The sequence below is a fragment of the Lissotriton vulgaris genome, chromosome 1_1, assembly GCF_964263255.1.
Source record: "Lissotriton vulgaris chromosome 1_1, aLisVul1.2, whole genome shotgun sequence".
Taxonomy (NCBI): Eukaryota; Metazoa; Chordata; class Amphibia; order Caudata; family Salamandridae; genus Lissotriton; species Lissotriton vulgaris.
In genome coordinates, this window is record NC_141685.1 from 226740447 (window position 1) to 226754584 (window position 14138).

Genomic DNA, 14138 nt, shown 5'->3' on the forward strand with positions numbered 1-14138 from the left:
CCCCCCGCCCTGGTCACCACTCCCAAGCCAACAGACCCCACGCGCAACCTGGGTTTCATCCTGGACTCCTCCCTCTCGATGACAAGACAAGTCAACGCCGTCTCCTCATCATGCTTCAACACCCTACGCATGCTCCGCAAGATCTTCCGTTGGATCCCGACCGAAACCAGTAAGACGGTCACCCAGGCACTCGTCACAAGCCGACTGGACTATGGGAACACCCTCTATGCCGGAACCACAGCCAAGCTACAGAAAAGACTCCAACGCATCCAGGACGCCTCCACCCGACTCATCCTGGACATCCCCCAACGCAGCCACATGTCCGGCCACCTGAGGGACCTGCACTGGCTCCCCATCAGCAAGAGAATCACATTCAGACTCCTCACCCACGCACACAAGTCTCTCCACGACCTGGGCCCCAAGTACCTCAATGACCGCCTGACCTTCTACACGCCCACCCGACAGCTTCGCTCCACAAGCCTCGCCCTCGCCACCGTACCACGCATCCGAAGAGCCACAGCCGGAGGAAGATCCTTCTCCTACTTGGCAGCCAAGACATGGAACTCCCTCCCCACCCACCTTCGGCTGACCCAGGACCATCTCGCCTTCAGGAGACTACTCAAGACCTGGCTGTTCGAGCAATAGCGGACCCCTTCCCCCAAGCGCCTTGAGACCCTTCCGGGTGAGTAGTGCTCTATGCAAATGTTATGATTGATTGACCCCACACACATTCACACATAGTCCAATAGAAAGTGCTCCCACGTAGTCATCGGTCGTAGAACGCCGCATCCCGTAGAGGGGTGCGAAGACCCTGATGATGAAGCATGACACCAAGGGGCATGTTGGTGTGTGAGGGGTATTGAAACAACACTGAGTGTTCCCCATCACTATAGGGATTAACTCAAACTGCCCAAGTGGATTCCACTTTGTATTTGTACCAAGAGGGCATGTTCATCTGGAGACAGGAGCGGTGCCATTAAGAGGGCATGTTCAGCTGGTGACAGGGGCAGTGCCACCAAGAGGGCGTGTTCAGCTGGAGACAGGGGCAGTGCCACCAAGAGGGCATGTTTAGCTGGAGACAGGGGCAGTAATCCGGAAGCTTTGAGACAATGCAGAGTGCTGTGGCCTGAGGTGAAGGTGAGAGGGAGAAGCTCGTGGTCAGGGCGAGCACCCCATGGGTAGACCAGTGCAGTGCGTGTTCATCGACGAAGGTTTATGTCTTTGTCCGTAGCCAACAGTTGCTTGTGTTGTCAAAGTCAAGGTGTTTTATGTTGTTTTTTGCCGTCTGTCTACAACAGCAATCTAACCTCTTCTTGTCTCCAACGTGCAATCCTACCACTCTCTGTGCACTCAGGAAGAGTGCCCTGTCAAATGTGCACACACATGCATGCACTCTCGTCTACTCCTCTGTCACGTGCTAACCTTGCCCTTGTGCCTTATGGAGTGATCCAATGACGTACAATACAATGCACAGTATTTTTGGAAGCCATCTTCTAACTCATTAGGGTGGGGTCACTCATCACAGCTCCACCCTCTGTCTGCACCCACTTCCTTGGTGGTAGGAGTTCAAGCAAGCTTTTCCTCTGCCATGCTTCACCCTGCTCGCTAGCTAAGAGAGATGGGATCGCCTGGTCTGCGACAAACACTTAATGATGAAAACCACATCCATACAAGAAACAAGGGCTGAACTGAAGTATGATAAGCATGTAAGCACTAAAATACTTATCAGTGCGTGCGTTTTGATACATTCAAGTGGTGTACATTTCTGTTGTAGTGCATCCCTGCAGGGGGGCAGAATTTGCAGATTTTCACTCTGTGGAATCTCGTGGAGTTTTTATGTAACCGCCGTGGAGTTTCACTAATGGGCAGCAAAAAGCATGCTGCGCTGCCCGCAGTGCGATTTTGCACCGATAACGCGTCTGCTCTGAAAAATCAGCATGAACGCCACCACATGGTGCACAAGAGCGCGCAGCCATTCAAATTAAATATTGCTGACACTCAAGTTGAAAATCTTCTGTAGAAGCAGCCCATGGACTGCGAGCCCTCCAGTTCCTCCATTAGAAAAAAATCGTGCATGAAAGCTTCCTACTGACCAGAAATTGCACTAAGGGGTGCCAACACTCACTCGCCAGCACGCTTACTGGAGCCTCATGCTGTTTGTGTTGTCATTACATTGCTTAAATGGGAAAAATGATCAGCGATTGGTGGCATTTGGCCAGAACTCCATGTTAAAAGAAAACCTTGAGTTGTCAAATTTCTCTAATTCGTCCATACCTAGTATCTTCCTCAACAAATATTTTCTCGTAAAATAGCACCTGAAAAATATTAGAGTTCTTTAGCACACTTATTTAGATCATTCATCTCATTATCACATGAATTCAGTATCACATGGAATGTGAAGTTTTAAGTGGGGAAGCCTTCTTGTCAAGATGGCTTTCAAACTGAAGCCCATAGCTTTATAGTCCCTTCTAGCGGTTCCTGCTCCTCAGAACAATATACCTTATGGATTGAGTATGAAAGTGATTAATGGTAGGGGTCATTGGTAGTCCCCCACAAGCAATAATGTCACTGACCCATTAGGTCCCGGCAAAGGGTTCTGGAAATGCTTCTAAAGGACACCTTTCGGCAATTGATGACACTTTTTCCTCGAACTGCCTTGGTATATTCCAATATATGCCAAAGACAGAAATGGAATTGGTCCAATTAACATTGTCCACATATTGAGAAAGCAATGAAACATGTAAATACATCTGTTTCTGATTTCTTCAGAGACTATAGCATGGGTTCTATATACCACAACAACTTGCGTTACAACATGCAAGGCATCTATAGGAGAGATGGTGTTTATTTAACGGATGAGGGGAATAGAATCTTCCTCTGTAACATGAGACTCTGCATCGGTACTTACTTATAAAAACAAAAAACACCAAATTAACACAACAGCTCTTTTTAGAGCCACCTTACATCTAAACACTCAAACTTGTAATTTAACTCCATCTTTTTTTATTTTTTTGTTCGCCGTGCGCGACTAGGTGCGCGCACCCTGCAACTTTTTTTGCAGAAAAAAAGCTACTTTTAGACTTTTGGGGTCCTTAATGAACCCACTGAGAAAACCTACGAGGTCATGGAGTCTCCATCCTGCTCCCTTTCCATGCTCTCCACTATAGTTTTTCACACTCTTGTAAATAGCAGTGTGCGACCGGGTGTGCGCACCCCGCAACTTTTTTGCAAAAAAACATATTTTTTTTTGCTTTGAGGGTCCTTACTGCACCCCCTGAGAAAACCTACGGGGCCAGACAATCTCTACCTTGCCCCCTTTCCATGTTCTACCCCTTTGTTCTGTATAATATATTCACTCAAACTAACAAAATGGCGGACAACACTTCCTGATTTCTTCTGAATCGAATGTTGACAGACGGCGAACAGCAAATCAGAATTCCGCTCGCGCGCAGCCACACTAGTGCGCGCACAGGTGAGCGCTTACAGATATATAATTGATTTCAACTTTAATTTTCTCAGCAACTACTGAACGGATTTACACCATTCAATGAAAAGCGTAATCTGCGAGCTGGACTCTACCTTTTTACCAAATTTCTAATAAATCCATTCAGCCATTCGAGCTGTAGCCGTGTCTAAATGTCCTATGTAAAATAACATGGGGAAAACAGGTTTTGGGACCCCCTTTTATCTCAGCCCCCACTTGACGAGTCCCCCAAAAACTTTCAGGGAAGGAGCGCAGCGGACCGAGCCGTCTTCTTTGAGAAATTTGCAAAGATTCGTCCACCAGCGCCAAAGTTAATCCAAATAGAATGTTACGGATTTCCTATGCAAACTAGGTCCTAACTATAACTACCTACTGGAACCTGCCAGTAGGTAATATAAATACATATATATATATATATATCCAACAAAAAGTTGCCTGCTGTAAGAAAGCCCTTCTCAGGTAAGTAGAGTTCAAGCCATCTTTATTGGTAGGTGAAAAGCAATGTTCAGAAATTCACGAAGTGCTCCACAAAACATCAGTGCCCAACGCGTTTCGTGATAACGAACACTTCCTCAGGGGCTGTGGGCCAACAGGCGAGAGATGCAGTACAGCAGTTTTAAGTTCGAGCTCCCGCCCAGGTGGGCGTTGCCAACACATAGCATGCTGGTACTTGGAGTCATAATCCCAGTGGATCGCAGTATCCTTTGCACCCAGCACCCAAATTAATCCCAAGTGGGTTGTGGTTTCACTGCTACAGTCTGCAGGCCACAGTGGTGGCCACGCCCCAAGAGGGGAGGTCCTCTTTGAACATTTAGGTTGCCGCCAAATTTCCCTGCTGCCACCTCCTCGTCCTGAGCCCGTGAGGAAGTTGGTATACGAAACGCGTTGGGAATGGACCCGATTTTGTTTGGATGAGGTTGTTGTCCTTCACTGCTCTGCCAATAAAGCTTATTTGGCGAATCCTTACCTGTCGTGTGCATCCTCTACAGCAGGCAAAACTTGTGTTTTGATATATGTATGTATGTATATATATATATATATATATATATATATATATATATATATATATATATATATATATATATATATATATATATATGAAACAGGAAACAGCTGTTTCCAATATAGGAAAATCTCACCGACGCCTTGAATGAGTTTTCAGGTAATTTATTCATACAAAGACATGTATATATATATATATAGAATGCTAGCTGCTACACAATGTATACGAATATCATTCGGATGTAATCACGGACATCAAAAATGCTTTGTAGAGCCCTGGAATGAGCAGTTGTGGGAACGCTTTCATTTCCAGTTTGAAAAGCGGGGTGCCATGTGTCACTGGAGGAAAAGCATCGCTGGCATTCGAACCCACGCCTCCGGAGAGACTGGAGCCTTAATCCAGCGCCTTGGACCGCTCGGCCACGCTACCTTCCTACAAAAGACTCTCAGCTGTGTATCTGATTGACAGGCAGTGAGCCACACTTGTATTGATAGCACCGCTCTCTGGAGAGCTGCAGCAGTGAGCAGAGAAAGGGGGGAGGGGGCACTCGATGCCCTGTTCTGGGGGTGTTTTAAAACCCCTCAGGTTCTCAGGTGGACAGAATGACAGCCGCGCACAGAAGAGGCGCGTGCAGCACAGAGACAGCAGACAATGAAGGGACAGGGTAATTGGAGCAAATGAATAACATTGAAAAATCGAGTCCATCTCACTTTTGAAAGAATCCGACCCACGTGGCAATCAAGGATCAAAGTGCACGTGGTGCTCGCTCGGTATTTTTATATTACTTGATCCATTTATTGCTATTAATACTCTTTACAGGGATTTAGAGCACCTGAGTGCGATCTGTTTAGTATTCATGGTTTGCATGAGTGGAGGGTTTTTGTTGGGGACAGCCTGCTAATATTTCAAATGTGTTTTATGCAACATTGTGTGTTATTATAGATCACATTTTAAATGTTAAGCATATTGTGGGGAAATTAAAAAAGCACTCTGAAAGATTCTCTTCTTTTAAAGTATATTTTTGACACTATCGAGAAGGTTTATGAAGAAATATATAAACATGTAAAGGAGGATAACATTGCATTCTGGGACAGTGTTGTGAAAATATAATCATATATTCTTTAGTTCTCTAATCCATCAACATTTGTATGTGTGTATCCCCTCCCAGCATGCTCTGCTTATGACCTCAAATATATCAGCACTCGTGACATGTTAAATGACATGTTCTCTCCTTTCTGAAGTCCAGTTTGGGCTTTTGGCTTAGACACTGAACCTGTCTCTGAATTTAGGAAAATACGACAAAGCTGGGAGAGCAGCAATTCATATGCTTTTATGGGCCTCTCCTCTGCCTTTGACCTGGTAGAGAGGGGGAAATTTAGAGATTGATGGAAGAGGTCGGAATTGACCCTTCTCTACAGGTTCCTCCATTGGGACACAACAATGAAAGTGCATTATACTCAACCTGGTGTTTGCAGCCACTCCATCCCGGTCACACGAGGGCTAAGGCAGGGCTGTATATTGGCACCATTTTTATTCTATATTAATGCTCTAGATTCGGTTTTAATTTTCCGCGCTAAAGATGTCCTTAAAATAGGTCACCATCATTTTGTACGCGGACGACGCTGTTCTTTTTGCACACGCATCCAACGGACCACAGGCCCTTTCAGATGGTTTAAATGATTTTATGAGGGGTTTAAACCTGAAGGGTAACCATAAAAAAATACTTTATTTTGACCTGCAGAACAATAAACGCCCGCTCCAAACGTTTATTTACTGGGCAGGCCCATCACCAAGATATCTAGTTTTATCTGTTTGGGCATTTGGTTCGCTGCCAAATTGACTTGGGAAGGTTCATCACCCAGAGAGCCCAGAAGATGGCGGCATCTTGAGAATCGATTTGTAGCTTTGCGAAAAAACTAAGCCACTTAAAGAGATGCCTATGTTATATAGGAGCAAATGTCTCTCCACTGCACATATGGGGCAGGGGCATCGGGATATGCCGCATTGGGTACTTTGCAGGCAGCCACAAATACATTATTTTACAGACTCTTGGCAATTCCCCAAACCAGGTCAAGTTTCATCTCACAGCATGAAATGGGTTTAGGGTGTCTGTAGGATGATGCAAGTCTGGCTCCCGCCCTATTATGGCTAAGAGCATGGGGTACTCCTGAGACGAGCGAGATTTTAGAGGTCTGCCTTAAGCTAAGGATTATGCCAGCTATTCCCGGGCTGCTGCATGTTAAGACCCTTCGAGATCTGGGTTTGAGTCACCTTCCAAAACCCCAGCCACGCTCAGGAGTTGGTAAAACAAAGGTTCCTGCACACAGGGGAACGCAAGAATGTTAAAGACCCTTGACATGGTTTCTATTGTCCATTATGTGCCAATTTCAAACCCCCCAGATATGGAACCGTACCTGTCTTGGATAGAGAACCCCGAGCTAAGATTTTATCTCACTCGTTTAGGAGGAATGTATGACGTTACAACGCATACCATTACAACTACCTACCATTACAACGCGACCATTACAACGCATACCATTACAACGCATAGCGCTTAGAGGTGCTGGATAGTGGTAAGTATAATTTACTATTCCAACTCCAGTCCCCGTGGACACTAGGGAAGGTGTTGGATAGTAAATTGTACTTATTCCCTATCCTAGAGCGCCCCCCAGCTCAATGCGTTGTAATGGTATGCGTTGTAATGGTCGCGTTGTAATGGTAGGTAGTTGTAATGGTATGCGTTGTAACGTCATACATTCCTCCTAAACGAGTGAGATAAAATCTTAGCTCGGGGTTCTCTATCCAAGACAGGTACGGTTCCATATCTGGGGGGTTTGAAATTGGCACATAATGGACAATAGAAACCATGTCAAGGGTCTTTAACATTCTTGCGTTCCCCTGTGTGCAGGAACCTTTGTTTTACCAACTCCTGAGCGTGGCTGGGGTTTTGGAAGGTGACTCAAACCCAGATCTCGAAGGGTCTTAACATGCAGCAGCCCAGGAATAGCTGGCATAATCCTTAGCTTAAGGCAGACCTCTAAAATCTCGCTCGTCTCAGGAGTACCCCATGCTCTTAGCCATAATAGGGCGGGAGCCAGACTTGCATCATCCTACAGACACGAATGTATGACGTTACAACGCATACCATTACAACTACCTACCATTACAACGCGACCATTACAACGCATACCATTACAACGCATAGCGCTTAGATGTGCTGGATAGTGGTAAGTATAATTTACTATTACAACTCCAGTCCCCGTGGACACTAGGGAAGGTGTTGGATAGTAAATTGTACTTATTCCCTATCCTAGAGCGCCCCCCAGCGCAATGCGTTGTAATGGTATGCGTTGTAAAAGTTGCGTTGTAATGGTAGGTAGTTGTAAAAGTTGCGTTGTAACAGGTGTATACCGTTTAGGAGTAAGTGCATTCCACTTTTTGGTTGCCTTTTCCCAGACAGGTACTCGCATTGCCTCTCTTCCGTGCTGCCCATGTGATGCGGCCTCTACCCACTGTACAAAGCACTTTATGCATTTTTGCAACCGGTACTGCACTTTAAGATCTCGTTTTTTATGCCCTATTTTACGTCATGTGAATTTTAACAGACACCAAGAAGGGTTGCACTTTTTAAAACGCCTAGATGTCCCTCAATATGTTTCTTGGTTATAAATGTTATCTCCTGAGACTTAAAACTGATAAGGAAATATGCTTCGCGATCAGGATTATTAATTGACGCTCGCCTGGCTGTAATGTACATATTTTAATAATTATACCTTTTAGTCAACTGGCAAAAAACTGCCTTGTCTGTAATGAAGTATTTAAGTTTTTAACCGTGCCGGTTTAATGTACTCACATTGAATGCGTTTGCCTCGTGGTCACCAAAGGGATGGTTTTTTACCAAGTTGTATCTCCCTTTCATTACCCGAGCATCTTTCTGTGTTCATAAACTGTAATGTTTGTAACTGTTTTTTTGTTACACTGGCAAGTAATTTTCATGCTGGACTGAAATTGTGTTATGTCCAAGTTATAATGATGCGTTTTCAGTGCTTCAATGGTCGTATTCTGACCCAATAAAGAGTTTGACTGACAGACCCGTGTGTGTTTTTGGGTGTGGCACGAGGCCACAAGGAGGAGGCTGTTTATGACGCGTCATGAAGGCCTCAGGGAAGGGTGGGGCTGTGAGCAGCAGCATGTCTGACAGTAGGGCTGCCTACGCGCCTCGAGTAGTTAAAGCTGCGGGAGGCACTATACGCTAGGTCAGCAAGGACAGCCTGTTCTCTGTTAGGGGGGCGGGGGCCTTTAGGTTGTGACCCAGACTAATGGGTTTTAGACTCGTCCTGAAGTGTCTGGTTCTAGACCCTGAGGTCTGAGTGGACTAGTCGGGTGTTGGGCTGGTGGGATGATGGGTTGGTGGGTTGGTGGGATGGTGCGGTGGTCAGTTGGTGAGATGATGGGTTGGTGGGTTGGTGGGATGGTGCGGTGGTGGGTTGGTGGGATGATGAGTTGGTGGGATTTTGCGATGGTGGGTTGGTGGGATGGTGCGGTGGTGAGTTGGTGGGATGTTGGGTTTGTGGGTTATGGTGGTGGGTGAGTCAGATGTTGTAGTGGGTTGATGGAATGGTGGGTTGGGGGGATGGTGTGGTGTGACGGGGTAAAGGGTCTGGGTGCGGTCAGATAGTGGATTCAATGTCACTACTGAGTATGGCGTTGTCTTCAGAAGTGAGGGGAGGTTTCTATGCCTTGAAAGTGTCACAGTGCAATGTAGAACACCTAACACCTCTGGCATGGAGGACTCTGCCTCGAGAGTGAGCAGGAGGCGTCTGGAGTATCTCGTGATGGGGGGTCTTCTTACCCAAGTGTCATGTGTCGCGACATCTCAAGGCGGCCAGTCGCAGTAGTGGCATTTTAACAAAGAGTGGTACAGCCCGTGGAGAACTGAAAGCAGAGCTGCCAAGTGTCCTGCCTGTTGTGCGAGTCTCTTATGTTGTTTGTTTTTATTTGCATTCTGGCATTAATGCTCATCTCAGTGTAGACTCCGGGCCATCACCAGTGCCAGCATCTGGAGGAACCTCTGCCTTGGGTAACCTGCTGGGGCAAAGAAAAGGGCATCTTCAGAGGGCTGGCGAAGGGGCACCTGCTGGCAGAGGCACAAGAAGCAGAGAGAGCGAGAATGCCTAGAGAGTAATACAGGGCGGGGGCAGTGCCCTGGGGCAGTTGTAGAGCATAGATGGGGAGGAGAGTCATCTGGGAACATAGGGGGGTGAACCTCTGAGGGCAAATAGAGAGAGCAGCTGTTGGTGGGTGGGGTGTAGGCGGGTTACCAGGTGCGAGGAAGGAGCGAGTATCTGGGGGCAGTGAAGGAACATGGGGGCATCTTAGACACATGGGCTCATTCACTGAGCATAAGGATGCCAAGTGAGCCCGGGGCATGATCTAAGGAGTAGGGTGTGTGTGTGTGGGGGGGGGGGGACACAGAAGGGGGGATTTGTGGAAACTTAACGAATAGTGAATGATATGATATAACTGGAGCACAGAGGTGGGGGCTGCTCCAGGAATAACAGCTGGGGAGTAAAATGATATAATAAGAGTGGTAGTAAATGTGGTAGTAAATTCTCTGATTAATTATGGAAATACTCTTCATCAGGTCACTCAAGAAGCTCCATCATTGGGTCTTAGCACCTGAGAGTCCTGTTCTTCAGGTGTTCCAATACCCTCCACCCGCAGGGAGAATGTCGAATGTAGCACAGTCGTGAGTAGAGAAGGTTCGATCTGGTGAGAGAATAAAACATTTAAAATATCTCTTCTCCTGTGTTGGTTGTCTTTAATGTTACAGGAAAGGGATATAGTTTTAAAAAGTTGTGTTCGGTAAAATGTTGGTCGACATGTTTCAGCCTGCGTTGCCCCTGTAGGTCAGGCGGCTTTCATCAGGACCCAAAGAGTGTTGCCAGGCCGGCTCTGATTTCAGGAGGCTGGGTATACAGGTAGGTAAGGTAAGTATAGCCGCTCACCTTTCTTCATCATCTGGTTAGGTTATTCGGGTAGCTGGTGTTAAGATCTAATCACCAACAATGTTGGCTTCACAGTATTGAGACCCCCGCCAGATCGAAGTTATAAGCCAATTGGTGAAAGTGGTGCATTTATAGTGAATATTTTGTGAAAGCAAATCCATTCTTCTCCCCGGATCTAATATTACATGGTGTAACAGTCAGCACTGTGGACTTGGATCTGATCTGAAATCTCCATGGGACCAGACGCTTTTACTCTAAAGAAACTCAAATCTCTCATGTATAAGTTTGAGATCTCAAAAACATGTTGTTCCTAATAAACAGTATATCTTACTGAGTTTTTAATTTTTTCTGTTCGAAATATTTGTTTGTTTACTGAAACTTGGTACGTTCCTGTTACATTAAATATTATTATGTGAGGGCTCTGTTTTTCACTTCCTTGTCTCTTTTTATACACTTATTATTGGCATGTTCTTTCTCGTTCCGAAATATCACAGCCTTTCGTTACATTTTTCCAAAATTCTCGTTCTCTCTTTGTGAGAATAGTGCACCTGCCCACGGGCAGGACAAGGAGGCTACTGCATTTATGTTTTTTCCTGACCATATTTTTTTTTAAAGCGTTTTCCCGGGAATATTTATTTGCTATTTTTAATTTTATCACCATCATTTTTAAAATTTGAAGTCGGTACACATAAACAAATGTAACATAATCGAACCAACTTTAGGTAAGATACTGACCTGAAAAGTACTGTCTTGTGGTGACGGCTAGACGCACGACATCACTGACTTTAGAAGAACGCTGAGCTCGGCGGACGTTACAATGATAGATCACTTAGATTCAAACTCTAGCCATAGCAATAAAATAGCATTATTAAATTAATTAATTATGTCTCTGATTGTCACAATGGCAAGTTAAAAGTGTTTCCGCCCGGTTTCGAACCGGGGACCTTTTCGCGTGTGAGGCGAACCCCGAGCCCGGCTGAGCCTCAGCTGCGGGGTCAGAGCTTGGCTCCGAGGGGGGCTCTGGATCTTGTCTCCTTCGCTGTGAATCCCCCCGAGGAGGCCGATGCCTGAGCTCTGGGGGGCGCGGAGTGAAGGGGGGAGGGTGAAGGGGGGGCTCAGCCCCCGTCAGAGCTTGATCGAGTCACGAGGACTGAAGAGTCACGAGTTATAGGGCTCTTTAGAGCTTTTTTCTCCATATTGGATTGAAAACGGCAGAGGCTGGAGGCCGGCAACATTGGCAGCAGTTGTGGGGATTAACTGTGTGAACCCCGCCCCGCTGAGCCCAGACTGAGCTGCACCCGCTGAGTATAAAGCACAATCTTTATTTGAGGGATGTTTGTGTCTTTTACAATTTCCTGCTGCAGTGACACATTTCCAGTAACGCTGCAAAGAAAACATATTTTTTACCCGCAGAAACCAAAGACTACTTTTGCACACACTATCCAGAGGGTGTGGGGTGGTGAATTATGGAGCTGTGTCCTGTGAGGAGCCGAGCCGACAGTGTCGAAGCTTTTGGTATCCAGGGTCCCGAGTCATCTTTGAAAACATCTCTGAACCCCACCGGCCCCCTGCACAGGAAATCATGAACCAACAATAAACTCTGTGAGCAGCTGTCTTTTTAGGGCTGGAAAGTGAGCTACACAAATGTAGTGGAGGTGTCAGGATGGCCGAGCGGTCTAAGGCGCTGCGTTCAGGTCGCAGTCTCCCCTGGAGGCGTGGGTTCGAATCCCACTTCTGACAGTAATATTTTTGCGACTCGTATTGACAGTTTTTTTCCCTAGACAATGTCAATATTACACAATCGTAACATACACGTTTGAAATCTGAAAAAGTGCTGTACCTAATAAACAACATTTCTTACTGTGTTTTTAATGATTTCTGTTCTATATATTTGTTTATTTACTGAAACTTGGTACATTTCTAAGTTAAATTAAATTCAGTTATAGGAGTACTCTGTTTCTTTCCTACCTTGTCTCCTTTTTATAAGCTTAATATTTCCATATATTCGTTCTCTTTCCGAAATGTCACGGTCTTTAGTTACATTTTTCCGAAATTCGGGTTCACTTTCCGTGAAAAAAGTGCACCTGCCCACGACAACTGGGGTACTTCGGTTATGTCTACTCTATTCTGACCATATTTCACTTTAAAAGCGTGCTCTTGAGACCTGGTGTTTATTCCCTATGATTCATTTTATCATCATCACTTTTAATATTTGAAGTCAGTAAACACAAACAAACGTTACATATTCTAACCAACTTTAGGTAACACACTGAGTGCAAAAGTACTGCATTGTGGCTACGGCTAGACACATGACGTCACTGAGTTTATAACAACTCTCAGTTCGGCGGACTTTGCAATGATAGATCACTTAGATTAAAACACTAGCTACAGTAATAAAATAGTATTAATAAGAAATATATCTCTGATTGTCACAATGACAAGGATTTCATTTAAAACGTGTTTCCGCCCGGTTTCGAACCGGGGACCTTTCGCGTGTGAGGCGAACGTGATAACCACTACACTACGGAAACTCACATGAGCTCAGCATTTTCACTTGTTTCTTTGTAAAAAGAAATCTAGTGACTGTTCATGGTCCAGGCCCTTGTGATGCGAGTCTGACAACCTTGATTTGTTCTATAGATACATTTATGAGCAATGTTTTTCGGTCGGGATTTTAATCCCCACCGCTGTTGGAAGTTGCTGTGGGCCTAAAAGTGCAGAGATTGCACAGAGTGTACACCCAGGAATCCACAAACATATATGTTACATGTATGTGTGGTTTGTGAGAGAGCTGTAAGTGGGGGCATCGGGGAGGGCTGTTTCATGCCATCAGTCAATGACAGTCTGCCAGGAGGTACCTGTCTTTGAGAACAGTAGCTCTGAAGCAATGAACACAAAGAGGAAAAACAAGCATTGGCGTGCAAGAGTATCAGCTTCTTAGTGGCGGCTCGAGCGTCGCCCCTCTGCTTTTAAAAAAGTTATTGAAAAAATGTAGTGATAATAACTGAAAGTTAACATTTTATTTTTTCCTGTTGCGGGCACGGCAGCTTTGGCGGAGCAGGGTGTGGCTGGGAGGGGAGGAGTGGTTTTCACTCTCTAAGGGCGCATGAATGTTTGGCCGGCCCTATCTAGCATGTTCTCCACCCAGGGTGCATTACAGTCTGGTTGGAGAGCATGCCCAGGCTCCCTGTCCCCATCTGAGCTCCGATCAACGGTGCTCAGACCAATCACAACGGTGCATTGCAGCATTGTGATTTGCTCAGGGGGGCCTCAGCCTGGGTGCTTTCTGATCTGTGTTCCGGACTGCTGGAGGAGGGACCCGACGTGGAGAACACAGCGAGGGTGGACGCAGCAAGGAGGTAAGTATAATTAGATTTTTTATTTACCCCTCGTCGCCATCGCCCCACCCCCTCCCCGCCCTGCCTGCCACCTGCAATCCGTGCCACCCCTTGTTCCTTGTTTTGTTGTGTGGGTGAATGGATGCATGTGAGGATGCGTCAGTGGTTGGGTGAATGGATAGACTGATGAATGAGTGAGTGAAAGAGTGAATGATTGAAGACTTAATGGATATAAAGGGGTAGATAAATCATTGGCAAAAGCGTTTGACATAAATAAAGATGGACATATGCAAAAAGTGGTTTGG

The 14138-nt window shown here is 45.8% G+C and overlaps 2 non-coding genes across 2 annotated transcripts; one reads left to right on the forward strand and one right to left on the reverse strand.

Annotated features, from left to right (window-relative positions):
- Positions 1-12152: 12152 nt before the first annotated feature.
- Positions 12153-12235, forward strand: TRNAL-CAG (transfer RNA leucine (anticodon CAG)). The gene has a single exon. It is a non-coding gene; the product is annotated as a tRNA-Leu (tRNA).
- A 718-nt stretch (positions 12236-12953) lies between these two features.
- On the reverse strand, positions 12954-13026 carry TRNAV-CAC (transfer RNA valine (anticodon CAC)). Its single transcript has one exon. It is a non-coding gene; the product is annotated as a tRNA-Val (tRNA).
- Between the last annotated feature and the right edge of the window lie 1112 nt (positions 13027-14138).